Genomic DNA, 14,784 nt, shown 5'->3' with positions numbered 1-14,784 from the left:
AGTAGAATATAATAAAAATAATAAACTTATTTGAAACTGCTCTTTTGGGGATTCTAGATTATTTAGATTTTACTAAAAAATCTCAGGAATCTGAAGGATGTGTTTCACCATCATCCCCTTCTACCAGTTGAATCCAAATACAGCCTGGGGGAGAGTGATAAATCCTCAGTTCCCCATGACAAATGTAGCTCAGATAAAGGCCTGAAATTTCAACTGTTGTATCTACCCCCCCCCCTTTCTCTTAAGAACAGCTTTAGGGGGTGCATTTGCTTTAAATTACAAAAAGCCAGGTTAAGAGACTTTTCTGGCCTTACATGGGTGGTGCAAATTAAAAAGGGTCAAAGACATCCCAAGATTAATGGGAAAATACACCCACCCTCCAGGTTACAAAGACACCCTATGTCTTGCAAAAAAGAACCAACACATTACCATAGAAATCGGCCCTAACAGTCAGTGCTCAAGTGGGAGTCAGAGCCTTTGTTAGCAGGGCTTTGTGGGGGCCAGCACCATAGAGAATACAGTTAAGCCTCACTAATTCCCTGAATAGGGGAAAGGTCCATCTTGATTTGTAAGTAGTTTGAATTTGAAAATATGTTTAAAGAAACACCATGTTATTACTCCCAAAAACCTGCAGTCACACTGTTGGTTGGGATCTGTGCTCTAAGCTGTCCTGACTCCTAAGGCTTTGAACAAACAGATAAGGGCTATAATTAGCATATTGGTCATTTGAATGCTAAGTACAGTTAAAATCCAAGTGTTAGTATACTCCCCTAGAAGGTTGTCACTTTCCTGTGTTTATAGTATTAATTTGCCTAGCAACCTGCTCCCTTTCCTTTTTGGCAGTGAACTTTAGCCTAGCATGTCAGAATTCATTGAATTTTCCATATTAACAGCTGGACTTAATACAGAGTATGTGTGTTGCGGGGGGAAGTGAACAACTTTTTTTTAAGATTTTATTTATTTACTTTTAGAGAGGGAAGGGAGGGAGATAGAGAGAGAAACATCAATGTGTGGTTGCTGGGGGCCATGGCCTGCAACCCAGGCATGTACCCTGACTGGGAATCAAACCTGCAACACTTTGGTTCGCAGCCTGCACTCAATCCACTGAGCTACGCCAGGACGGTAAAGTGAACAAATTTTTAAAACTCAACATTAACATATTTTAAACTTCTACTTAGCTGATCTTTAAAACTCATCATTTGAGTCATATTTATTATTTGTTGAGTATGTAATGTATTCTCTTGGATGATTAAAAGGGAGGAGTAGCAAGCTTTTTCTATTGCCCTTCCCCCTAAAGTGTCCTGATTGGGTAAAAACCAGAGAGCATTGAATGTAATGAGTTCCTGAATAACAGAATAAAGATTGATAATATGGGGCTCAACAGGTGCTTAATTATATAGAAAACAGCACATTTAGATCTGCATCTACTAAACACATCTGTAATGGTCACCCAATCCTACATGCACATATTAACTTCATTTTTAAATTGACATGAGTCCACTTAATTTGAAGTGTGACTGAGTTATGTTTGAGAAGGTGGAAGGGGGGGAGAGAGAAAGGACTACAACTACAGTTTTACCCAAATAGTCAATGTCTTTATCATTTTTCTATGCAAGTGGAAGAAAAGAGCTATGTTCTTTTCCAAGCTGAATCCACCATAAGGCAAAAGGAGCATGGACTGAAGAAAAAATCTGGATGAAGTCTCAGAGAGGACCAAACTTAAAAGCCTGCCCATTGTGAAAATTCTCCAATTCTGTTTTCTGGCCTTGTGATAGACATTCTGAGAAAGATGGCCAAAATTTATGCATAAACCTAAAGAGGAAAGAAAGAAAAGCAATGAAATCTCAAATGCAGTTATTCCCAAACTTTGCTGTACATTAGAATATGAGGAGATAATAACCTGAGGAGACTTTTTAAAGCCCCAATACTCAGATTCTTACCATGCAATTAAATTAGAATGTCTGGGGATCAACCAAAGTCTACCAGAGACAAACTGTAGTCCCATAAAGTCAAATTTATTGTGGAAGTGTATTGAAAAGAAGGAAGAGAAAACACCTTTTGTAACATTTGGGCTCTCGCTAAGTGATTCTGAGGAGGATCTAAGGAAGCAAGGATGTCCTGGATTGATTGCAGTTTCTTGACTAGGAATTTGGGCACTGCCCTGAGGAGAGAGTGACTGAGCAAATGGAAATTCCCAGTAATAAATGAAAATAGTAAAGCAGGTCTGGAGCATCATTGATAAGGAAGCAGTACTCAAAGAATGTGGAGGTCATTATGGCTTTTTACAATCACTATGTGACCATGGGAGAAACTGTATTTTCTGCTAATTTAGTACCTGGCTTTATTTGTCTATCTTCCCCAGCTGATTAATAGCAGGGCTGTTTTATCTTAGTTCAAGCTGATTTTCTTTCAGTCCCAAGCAAGTGTTGACTATTAGGTTTTGGCCTTTTTCAGAGGGATGGGCCTGAGAAAAAAAGTTGACAATGAAGTCAACTAACAGTTTTTCTACTTTTAAGCTGAGTTGGAAAATTACTTAATAAAAGAATGCATGTAAAACCAGTGAATTATGAAGAAGGACTGCATTTCAGTTAGTAGTATTACACTGATATCAATTTCCAGGGTTTTTACAATGTACTGTGGCTGTGCAAAATAAAATTCATACCATAGTAGATCAAAATAATGGGGAAAACTCAGGAAAAGATACCTGGAAACTCTCTCTACTATTCCTGCAACTTCTTGAGAGCCTTAAGCTTTTCAAAATAAAAATAAGACATAGATGTTAAGTAGAAGAACAAGTGTCGATTATCTAAATAAAACTTTTTAAAAGTAGTCTGGGTTTATATATGCTCTCCCCTGATAATTCCAAAATCAGTTGTACCAATGTTCTCTAATGTGGGACTGGACTTGAACATGCTAGATTTGAATGCAGTACACAGTAGTGATGTCACTCAACATCCATGTCTAGCAGGCACAGATGCCTGTAAGGTTATAAATATGGTACCAGTTTGCACATCCACAAGATGCTTTTGAGTAGAGTATGGAAATATGCATTAAATATCCCCAGATAGGGAAAAGAGGATGAGAGTTTTGCTAGGTAAAGGGAAGGGCAGGAGGAATGAAGGGCATAGAGGTATGAAAATCAATGAATATCAGGGAAAAACAGATCATAGTTTGATAGGGCTGACTTTTTGGGACATAAAGGAGAACTGATGAAAGAAGAACCTGAAAAATGGGTTGGAGCTATAGTATGACAGCCTGTATGTGATTCTTCTTTCTTAAATTAAGGGCTTTGGACTTCCCTTGTAGTATCTATCACATTTGTCTTGTATCAACGTTACTTATATATGTATCTTTTCTCCACAACTAGATACCAGGGTCCTTAAGGAAATGGTCCTGTTTTGGTTCATTGTGTATCATCTGTTGCCCTTAGCTGTGGGCCTTTCACTTTGTAGGTGCTAATAAAATTGTCTTAGGAATAAATTGTCCTAGGAATGAATAATGTATTGTACAGATGCAGTTGATAATCCCTCTCTAGAATATCTGGGACCACAAAATAATGTTAAGTGAGATGTTTACCTCCAGGAAAATGGAAGTAGCAGGTAGAAAAATCACACAACTCATCCCCCTCAAGCTCTCTTTGTACCTGACTTTGGTGACTGGGTATGGCCATGCCCTGCCATCTTTGACACATGCCTCCCACCACCTTGCCCCTGGATCATGCCATGATGACATCCTGTAAAAGAGGTGATGTACCTTTCCCTAATAGATTTAGTATTTCCTCTGTTTAGTTTTACTGGAAGATTGCAGAATTGCCTTCCCCCTCCACCATGTATTCCATAGTTCTCTGAATTATGGCACATACAATGGCTCAGGCATGACCTGAAGATGGTAGGTAAGAAATTCCTCAAGAAGGAGGTTTTTTTTTTTTCCAAAATTTGACTGATGTATATTATTTAAAGTGATCTCCACCATGCCTGTTGGTGATTTACCCCCCCTTCACCTCCTGAGAGAAATATCCCATTGCTCACCACTTCACATGGTTGGGTGTGGTGATGGGGGCCACTTCTGTTCCTGACAACCTCATTGTGTGGTTATCAGGAGCAGACACTGCCTAGGTTGTCAGGACAACCAGCAGTGATTCAAAGCTTCCCTGAAAGGTTTGTATCTCTGGCAAATAATCAGCCTTTAGCTCTCAGCAGATGCTGAACTGAGCAGCCAATCACAGGTGAGCTGGGAAAGTATGACATCATAGTCCAGCTGGTCCACAAGAAAAATTAACATTTGTTGTTCTATTTCTTTCCTTGGTTCTTTGTTAGATTTTGTCCTCCACTTCTCCTTTCTGTTTCTTGTCTAGTAAAATGGGGAGAGCAATGAAAGCAACTTTCTACATTCAATTTATTCTGCAGTTTGACTTGGGTTGGGGCAGTGCAATGATCAGAATGCATGGGGAAGGAATGCATAATGTCATCTACTGAGGAGCAAAATCAAACAGAGCATCAGCTCAATTAAATAATGTGGTTTGATATGTAGGACCATGGTGGAAATGGGGCTAATTAAAACCAAGTTAGAGGAGAGGAACTTCCTTATTCTCATACTAATTCTTCCAGAGCCAACTGTAAGTAATTGTCTTCTGCTTTCACTTTGCTAACTCCCTAGTGGATGGGAGGAGCACAGGGGCTGTGGGCTTCTGCAAACTTGTAGGTTCTACAGGGCAGTCCTCTAAGGGATGGCAACTGTAGTGAAGGAAGGTGAAGAGAGATTCTCCCATTCCCAAGGTCCCACCATCCAGGGAACATATGTAAATGAAGACTCATCTAGCCTATCAAGGAAGTGTACAGCTCTGAAATCTGTAAAATCCATCTCTTGTTTCATTATCCATTTTTACCACAGAAGAATCCAGGGGGGCTAGGCAAGGCAAATTTCACAGAGAAGAAAACTAAAGCCCAGAGAAATTTGCATCTTCCTTAAGGTTTCCTAGCCAGAAGCTAGACTAGAATCTGGGCCTCCATAACTCTGAAGGCCCAAGAGGATGGTTATTTCCTATCCGTGGGCTTCCCTCTTTCCCTAGCCTCTGTTTTTTAAGGGACCTATGATGAAACCTTTTGGCATCTCTGAGTCTCCTTGCTCTTTTTCCCAGAAGGCTATCTACCATGTTGCCTCCTAGAGAAGAGCTCGAACCCCTAACAATGAGGGTGGGAGGCAGGAAAGAAGGGGCTCAATAGGGCCTGATCTCAGTGATGGCAATAGGTTGTAGTGAGCAGGCCCTGATGGAGAAGCAGTGGGCACTGTGTACCTGGCCGATGCCTTGTACACTTGATGCCAAGTCAAGTTATTTTGTATTCAGAGCAGGAGGGAAGATTTTTTTAAAAGTGCAGCTGGTGTAGTAAAAGCTGTGATGACTGAAAGCCACAGAGATTCAGTCTACCACTGGGGACAATTTCTGGCTGTGGGACTTGAAGCAGGGGTGGGAATAGAGCCAGGATATCCTGGCTGCTTTTACCCAGTAGGTTGTACATTTCTGCCCGGCATCCAGTGCTTGCCCAGGTATGGCTCAACTCAGCCTGGCACACTATAGCCTTTATTGAAACATTGGTCTGCAATTTAGACTAATTTTGTGATAGCACGATTGTTTTTGTTCATTTGTTTTGTTTTGTCTTAATCCAAACAAGACTATAATTCCCCTGTTTAATGTTTCTTACATGCAAAATCCTGTGTATTCTTATTGTAAAAATATACAAACAATGGAGAAATATATAAAGAAAGTTGTTAATGTCCCCGAGCATACACACATACCTACATGTTTTCCTTCCCATGTTTTTAATTCCTAGAGTTACCTTATTAGCAGTTTGGTGTGTGTAATTCCAGCTTAGACACATACTGCACACACTATTTAAAAAAATAAAATATTTGTATACATGTTGTTCTGTCACATTTTTTCACTCAAGTATGTGTCCATGTGTGTTTCTATGTCAACACATAGCAATCTACTTGATTCTTTTTAGCTGATAAACAGTATTCCAAAAAGCATATATACCATAATTGATTTAACAATTTTTTTATTGAGGGACACATAGATTGTCTTTTATGTAATGTTTTTTTCATTCTTACATAAAATTCAGGACAAAGATAGTTGAACATATCTTGGCATGTGTATATGAGTACTTCCATAGTCAAATTCCATGAGTTGAAATTGCCTGGTCAAGTGACATGCATTTAAAAATTTCCTTGCCAACTTGCCCTCCACAAAGGCTGTGCCATTTTACACTCCCATCAATAACACATGTTCCCTTCTTCTGGAATTTGACTGGAACAGTTTGCAGATACTTGTTTTAGTTTATTTCTTTTGCAACAAGCCCCATCTCAGACCCTCTCATTTCTCATGTGACTCAAAGGGTTTGTTGGGTTGGTGGGAGCCAAAGAAGAAATACAACTGAAGATGCTATGTAGGGTAGTAGAAAGAACACAGAACTGAGAATTAGAGACTTGGTTATTAGGACCATCTATTTGAGGCATTGGACAGGCCACTTTAAAACCCTGGACATCCATTCCCTCATCTGTAAAATGGAGATCATAATTGCCACAGTATACTGCTGTGGTTGTTGTGAGGATCAAAGTGGGAGATACTAAAGTGGTTTGTAACTTGAGGAGCAGGATATACATGCCAAGTGGTTATTATGGTAGTGTTATTGTAGCCTTAAACTAATGAGCTTTCCCACCAAACTACAGCGGTAGTTTGGTGGGGAAATATTGCACAGATGAAATCTCTAAGAAATTTCAGCTTCCCTGAAAGTTCCCATGCAGTTGTCCTGTATTCTTGGAGAACAAACCACATTGGAAGTAAAGACTGTTTTATGACATCAAGAATAAAATAGGTTATCTGCCTTTCACAGGAAGACTGAAGTCCTTTGTGCTAGACCTGACTCCTAAGTCCAGACCTTTTTCTATGACACTACTATGCTTTTATTTGTCAAGCACCTAAGAAGATTGTGGCCCTCTGCTACTTTCTATAATCACCAGAAAGAGAAAAAAGATACACATGAAATGTTCAAATAACTGTGTAGGGTGACTACATAAATAGCTCTGAGTTATAGCAGAGGTATACAGGAGGATTAGAGTGAAATCAAGTACCTTTTAATTACTATTTCAATCAATAGACTAGAAGACCCAAGTTAAATCATTAGCCAGGAAAATCCAGTTATATATTTCTATTTCTTAAAAAAATTCTAATTGTTAAAAATAACTCAGATAACTGCATTTTACAAATCAGAAATGTAACATTTAAGTAAATTACATTAATTTTGTAGATCAGAGGGTTTTTTTAGATTAAATTTACCATGATGTTAAAAACAAAAATTAACATGATAGGTTACTTTTTTTAAACCCCAAAGTTAAATTAAAAGATATCTGTAAAACCATTGGAAGCAGAACCATCCTGATTTCAACCTATTAATCAGGGATTTGAAAAGATGGTGATGTGTGTTTTTGCATCAGGAGACAAATAACCACCATGCCAAAGCAAAAGCTATTTAAAAATGCCTGATTTTTAAAAACCACCTATCTGGTATATTGGGTTTTTTTTCAAAGCAAACATGTATTTTAACCAAACCAGTAAAACCATGCATCATATTAGTAAAAGCATGGATTTTGGATTCAGATCTAGATAAAAATTTCTGTTGTGCCACTTTCTACAATGTTCATGTAATACTCATGTATGCATAAGTATATTTCAATTAAGGAAAATAAAAAGTAAATGCAAATTGATCCTTTAAAAAGTCTTGAGTATGCAGTTCACTTAGTGTTTGTCTCCATCTTTTATGCCTTGGAAGTGTCATTGTTGTTGTTTTTCCAATTCCCAGTATCATCACATTTTAAAATAAATTAGTCCAAAGAGGCCTCCTATTCTCTAATTTCCCCGGATGTTGCCTCTGGTTATCTAGAGGCCTGTTGTGTGACTTTTCCTAAAAGGACCTGGGCAGATATATTAGTTCACTCTCAGTCTTGAAGCTTATTTTGTTGGCATTGTGGAGAGCTGATTGCTAGATTTTATGAGGAGTTGAGAAAATTGGATGAACAGCCACTGGGAGTGTCATGACCCATTTTTACCATTTAAGTATGTGAGGATATGTTTATCTTTATAAAAAGAAGTTTGAAAGGGGAGAGGGGAAATCACCTATAATCCTCGTATTTTAACCCAATGGCTGCAGTTTTGTGTTCTTTTCCAGTCTTTATTTGCAAGCATATTTTACATCATTATAATTCGAATGAACTTACTATTTTGCATTCATTGCCATTTTTGATGACAGTTTAATTTGTCCTCTCTGGGTTTTACCATAATTTACATAAGCTAGCCAAGTCATGAGTTGGGGGTATGGGTTTGGGTACAGCAAAAGATAATTTTTGGAGGTAGATTTTAGGCTTTGGATACCAGCAAAAGTTTGAATTCCTAAAGACAAGAGAAGCAACGGAAGGTTTTAGAGAGAGCCGCACTTTAATGAAATTAAATGTATCTATATATATCTATACATATACATATACATATATATAAATTTGAAGTAGATTAATTATTCTTTTTTTGTGTGTGATGCTGTTTCAAAATGTGTTCCTTGTGTAGAAAGGTCGTTTCCCTATCCAGATTGTCATCTTTTTGAATCCCAGTGCCCTATCTGCCTCTCTGAGTTTACTGTGTATTCCAGAGAGTCCATCAGTGATACTTGCTTGACTGACAGGTGGTGTCCCAAACCCAAACCATTTTCCTTCCCAAAAAGTGCCCGTATAGCTGGACAGATTTCTTCCCTGTAAACTTATCTGAAATTTAAGTCTTCTTGAAGAGGTCAGTTAAGGAAGAGAAATGAAATACACCCCTCCTTCCTACTGTCAGGTGAGCCTCTCTCTCGATGGCCAGACCTCTGTCTAGACAACCCTGACAATATAGAAGTTTCCACCTCCTTTTCCTTTCCCTCTCCCTGAACCCTCCTCTTCAGTTTTTTTCCCCTTCCTAGGCGCTTCCTGCCTGGAAACAAAAGATTGGTCCCCAGTAGCCCATTCAGGGCGATTTTAGTTTGATACTCATCCTCTGATTGGCCTATGTGCGGTGCAGAGCTTGGGGTGACGTCATAGCAGAGAAGGGCTAGGGAGCGGTTGTCAGCTCTGGCTCTAGCGCTGGGCTGGGCTGTTTGGGGTCTTGCCTGAATGGCTGCAGCTTTTCCCTGCCTGGAACAAGCGTGCAGGTCCAGGAGGAGATCCAGGGGTGGGGAGCGGGCTGTACCGGGGGATGAGGCTCCTCAGTCCCGCCAGCCCGAGCGCTCAGAGGTAGAGGAAAGGTCTTGACAGTGTCGCTGGACCAGTAGCAGGTAAATCCCAGGACTTATGGAACCTTACTCAGGGGAGGGGATGGCCGCTGGGCATTTCTCTTATACAGCTAGGCAGATTTTCTGCCTTCTCGGATCCCCCTCTGGGCAGCACTCCAGCTTTGAGTCCCTGACAGGACTTCCCAGGAGCTCTGAGACTTAGTGCTCCATTTGCACGATCCTGGATGAACGAGGACTAGTGGGTGTGTCAGGGCCCCTCCCCGAGGGCTTGGGATCCTTCGCTGAGTCAAGCCCTAGACTCATATATTGGGGCCTGAGCCCCTGGAGGCACACCAGCCACTGTTACAGCAAAGGCAGTGCCCCCCCACAAGGGGGAGGGGTGTGGTGGAGGCCCTGGCAAGTCAAGGGGGAGGGGGTAGAGCCCAACCTGACAAACAGAAAAAGTGACGGTTTTTTTAAAGGGGCGCCTTTTCCCCTTTCTATTATATTTCTTTATCCTCTTTCTCCTTTATTGGTGGGAGTGTAATGGCAGGAGGACTCATTTCTTCTCCTTTGGGGTTTGAAATTGTGCAATAATGTCCCTAAAAAGCCTTAGGTCATTCAGTTGGCTGTTGTCTTTTCTGGGGAGGGGGTTCATTATGTCCTTTCGCCCTCCCTCCTTCCCTGTCCCCTCAGCTTAGAGGGGGCATTGCCCTTAGTTTTTTAACTGGATTTGGCAAGATTACTATCATATTTGTGGTCAGATGGAACATTTTAGATTCTTATTCTCAGCAGCTTTCCATTCCTTAGGTAGTGGTTGAGGGGTGGGGTGGGAGAGTGGCATGAGGGTGGTGCCCTGAAGGGAGGGAACCAGAAGCTCCATTTGTTTTTTGTTTTGTTTTGTTTGTTTGTTTGTTTGTTTTGTTTTTGGTCCCATCTTCCAGAATCCACTGCCAGACTCTGGACTTGAGGGTTCTGGGCTATGGTCTGTAGAAGCAAAGGAGAGAAGGGTGAGTGGCTTGGCTTTGGGAAGCATGAAGGGGGTGGTTGCAGTGCTATTTTTTAAAAATCGGCTTTCTGATGGGAAGCTTTTAGCTGTGTTAGTCTTGCTCACCCCATGGTTTTGCAGACTCAAATCCAGGCCAACTGTATGGCTGTCTGAGGTGTTGGAAAAGGAGGAGGTCCATTCCTGTTGGTGACAACACCGTGGCCCTGTTCTGAGATGACCGAAGTATAAAGGTCAGTGCGGTTTTCACTGGGCCATTTGCAAAATTATAATTTGGTAGGTCTCTGTTTTGATACTTGAGGCCTCTAATCATAGGCACCTTTGGGAAAAAGGAGTTAATATGGTAATAGACAATTAATAGGCCAGAGCTTGGAGAAACAGCCGTTTAAGCCTCTGTTTCTGGATGAAAATGTCATATCCCCTGCCTCCATGAAAGGCAAAATAAGAAGAGATTGGGGTATATGCTGAGTAAAAGCTGACAGCTGAGAATCTTGAGGACAGAGGGACCTTGAGATATCATGGACCAGACCCTCCAAGCTGGCAAGTGAGCCTTGTAGAAGAGACCTAACAGAAAAAATGAGTTTCAGCTGTCATAAAGGTACAGACAAGGGGCCATACACCCTAGAGGATGTTCCAACTAGCTGACCATTCCCATAGGTTGCAGATTTCCTGGTTGGAGGTGAAAATGGTATATAGAGCAAACAGCCTATAGAGTAAACAGCTATAGGCTGAGGTCTTTGGGGTAGAGCAGTGGTCATAACAAGTGAGGGAAATGAGGAATAACTGCGGGGATGGGGAGGTACTGTCTCCATTAGAGACTCCACTGTTGTGAGTCCAGAGACTAAGCTACTGTGAGATCTAAGAGAACAGCCATGGCAAAAATAAAATAAAAATAAATAGGATGTAGAAATCAGAATAGGCAGGTAGATTGGATGGAGTAGGCAGGAACAAAGTAATAGAAGGAAAAACATCATCTTACCAGGAAACCAAAGACCCTTATATCCCTGATGAGATGGGGAATTGATGATTGAGGCACCTGTGGCTCAGAACAGACTTAAAGGGAAAATTTCTTGGTATTTAGGGAATCAATAGTATTCCCATTCATGTAATCCACCTTTGGGAGCCAGTTGCTTTTTGTCAAGGGAAGAAGAAACTCCATGAGTGGCCATCTCAACAACAAGCTTCAGCTTCCAGGGTAAGGAGAAGTGAGTGGGAGGGGCAGGGGCCCAAAGGAGACTGAGGGTGCTTTGAATCTGTCCAAGACAGGTAGGTTGACTTCTTTTACATGGTATGTGCCTGGCCCTTGCTCTAGGAATAGGGGTATCTGCTAGTGTTCAAACAAACAAACAAAAAAATGAAGCCCTAATTCCCAGGCAGCGGCCCATGGGACCCTGTGTGGACTGAGGGATGGTGACAACAACTACCCTAGAAGGTAAATGTAGCTGTCAAGGTATCTGGGATACAGCTTAAGCTTTAGCTTCCCTGTTTTTTACCAACCTCTCCATCTACCAGAAACCAGTTGGTTTCCTCTACAGGGCCTGGGGTGGACTTGCCTACCAACTCATCACTATGCAGCTTCTCCAGCAGGGGACAGGATTGGCTGAGTCCTCTATTTCAGGTGTGAAGCCCTAGCTTTGGATAACAGCCAAACATGTAATATCTGATATAGGGATACCAAAGAACCAAGTAGACTCCCAGGTATGGCCATCTGTTTCCATTTCCCCTTAGTAGCAAAGAACCAAGTAAACTCCCAGGTGTTTTCATCCCCCAGCACCTAAAAATGTGTTGCTTCCTATCTGGCTCCTGGAATTTGAAGGGCATTTTGATTTACATATACAGTGATTACTGGAGTGAATAATACACATAGCCTAACTGGGAGTTTAATTGGAAATGTTAGTCATTGCAATGCATCCATGTCTGATTTTCACATTCAGTCAATTACCTACAGGTTGGGACAATATGTGCTGCACTCAGGGGATGTGATAAGGGGTAAAATGGCCTAGCTCAGGGGTGTCAAGTTTATTTTCACTGGGAACCACATCAGCCTTGCGGTTGCCTTCAAAGGGCCAAATGTAATTTCAACTCCTTAACAGTTAAAAAGCAGTTACATTTATACAACCCTAAAATTATTTTGGCCCTTTGAAGGCAACCACAAGGCTGATGTGGTCCTCAGTGAAAATGAGTTTGACATCCCTGGCCTAGCTATTGCTAGGTCTTGCAGGTGGGAAGCAAAATGGGAGATGTGAACCTTGAACAGTGGAAAGAGATGAACAATGTACTGGTGGAGAATGTAAATCATTCCAAAGGCGTGGCCATAGAGAAGCCTGGGAGAGTAATCACTGAGATGGAATAGGATGATATTGGAGGCCACAGTGGAGGTGAAGGCCAGGGTTTTGCTCTGAGGTGGGTTGGGCTGGATTTGGAAAAGGAATACTTTTGGGCACTAGTGCACCAGGATCTGGTGTGGAATGAACCCTGGGAATCAGAAGTCAGTCGACCTGTTCTCTGTGTTTCTGGGTCTCAGTTTCCTTGTCTTTCAAATAATTGGGTTTGGAGGAGATGGTTTCTCAAATGATTGTGACGTTTTAGGAAGTAGATCCATTTGTTTTTGGTAATAAAGACAGGCCCACTAAACGTCAGCCCTCTCCCCCAAATTTACCCTTTCTAAATCACACTCCTTTCTGCATGCTTTCCATTTGGGGGGAAACAGTACCAAACAAACCTGCAACCCTATTCATCTCTTCAACAGTATGACTGTACTTTCATTTTATGTGAATGGTAAACAATAGGGAAAACAATAGAAGCTCAGGTGGAAAATCAAGCCCACAAGAAAACCATGTGGGGATCTTATACAGTGGGGAGTGGCGGTACAGAGATTCACTACTGGCCCTGACTCCCTGAGTTTCATAAAAGAAGAGCTTTGAATGAAGGTGAATGAAGGGCCTGGCTTGGAGTGTGGATTGTTTCCCCTCTATTTTTCTCCCTCATCTCTTTCTGAGCCAGGTGAACTGTTTTGGAATTCTTCAATCCTCAAGATACCTACCCCTAATGATCAACACAATCATATCCACTAGTGACCTCAACAGAGATACCCTTAGCAGAGTTCCCTATACATCCATCCCATAGCTCAGCTCTGGTGCCAGTGCTAAACACCTGTGAAGCTCTTGCTCTCTGTAGAGAAGAGCTCCAGTCCTTCTAACTGGCCTGAAGGAGAGACTCGGGTAGCTATGGCTTCTTTTGGCCCTTCTCATATATGAATAGGGCTGGGCGTTGAGAGAAGGAGCCATTCATGCCCCTACCTCTAGTACTCAGTTTGCTTCTTTGAGCCTGAAAAATGCTCCAGAATTCCTTCCCAACTATTCTCAGTGATGGTCCAGGCACTTGCCATGGGAGGAGTCTCTGATAGAGATATTGGTTGTCTGCAGCTTCCTTCACCCCACTCCCAACAAGGTGGCAGCCCTAGTCCCCATACAGAGATGCTGGCAAGAAGTTGGAATTTAGCAAGGTTGGGTTGCTAGTAGGCACAAGATGTGTGTACTGATCTCTACCCCAGCCCCTGGAAAGAGGCTGAGCCACAGGCATACACACAAGGCAGTATAGACACACCACATGACACAGACACACAGTGTGGCATAGCTGTGTGACACACAATGTGGATTAGCCATATGGTACACACACAGTATGGAATAGATGCAATATTCGTACAGCACAGTACAGGCCCACAGCAAGAACACAATACAGTACTGACATGATGCACATACACAACATGATATAAACATGACTGCACATATACACAATATAATACAGAGTTGATATACACACAACATAGCATAAATATGATTTAGCACACACCCAACATGGTATAGACACACAAGGCACCCAATACAATGTGGTACTTGGAGCAGCACAGATATAGTCCAACCCCCATGTTCTCACACAAGACACACCACCCAGGCTGACCCTATGGGAAGACACTGGTGGGAAGGGTGTGGCCACCAGGTATAGCACTGCATCTGGCCAGTTGCATCTGCACTGGCTCCAGTTGTGTAACTGATGAGTTTGAGGCAGGCTGCATGGAGTTAATAAGCGAATGAGGAGAGGTGGAGGCAGGCCTAAGGAAAGCTCTGGATCTTGTGCAGAAATCTGGAGGTACTTGGTTAGTACAGGCTGATGTATCTCCTCTCCCCTCCAGATCTTCTAGTGCTGCTCCCCACCCCTATGGGTGCATGCTGCCTCACTGGGACTAGCCCTCTGCCTCGAGAATAGGCAAGCTTTTTTTGGCCATCCTTCTTGAGCCCTCTTTGAGCCCTGCCCCTCTCTGGAACTTTGACAACCCTCACTCCCCTACCCGCAACTCACTCCACTGCAGAATGAGCTCATGCAATGGGGGAGGCTATAGGCACACCATTCACCTGTGCAGTGAGTGGGATTTGGAAAAGCTTCTTGGAGTGTGCGTGTGGGCAGCACATAGGGAATGTCAAGGCCACTGGG

At 42.1% G+C, this 14,784-nt stretch overlaps 1 protein-coding gene across 4 annotated transcripts in view; it reads left to right on the top strand.

Annotated features, from left to right (window-relative positions):
- Positions 1–14,784, top strand: part of PAK3 (p21 (RAC1) activated kinase 3) — a 377,937-nt gene that overhangs the window by 219,735 nt on the left and 143,418 nt on the right. For 2 of the 4 annotated variants that reach the window (XM_045817637.1, XM_045817641.1), the window contains exons 1-3: positions 9,206–9,350; positions 10,232–10,297; positions 10,417–10,526. The exons of 1 other annotated variant lie outside the window; for it this stretch is intronic. The gene's annotated coding sequence lies outside the window, so the exon portion shown is untranslated. Of the gene's footprint in view, positions 1–9,205; positions 9,351–10,231; positions 10,298–10,416; positions 10,527–14,784 lie in introns of those variants that run through there. One more of the 4 variants, XM_045817639.1, reaches the window with a different exon arrangement.

Source organism: Phyllostomus hastatus, unplaced genomic scaffold (assembly GCF_019186645.2).
Source record: "Phyllostomus hastatus isolate PE091 unplaced genomic scaffold, TTU_PhHast_1.1 phas_scaffold_28, whole genome shotgun sequence".
Taxonomy (NCBI): Eukaryota; Metazoa; Chordata; class Mammalia; order Chiroptera; family Phyllostomidae; genus Phyllostomus; species Phyllostomus hastatus.
This window is presented reverse-complemented; position numbering and strand designations above follow the sequence as displayed.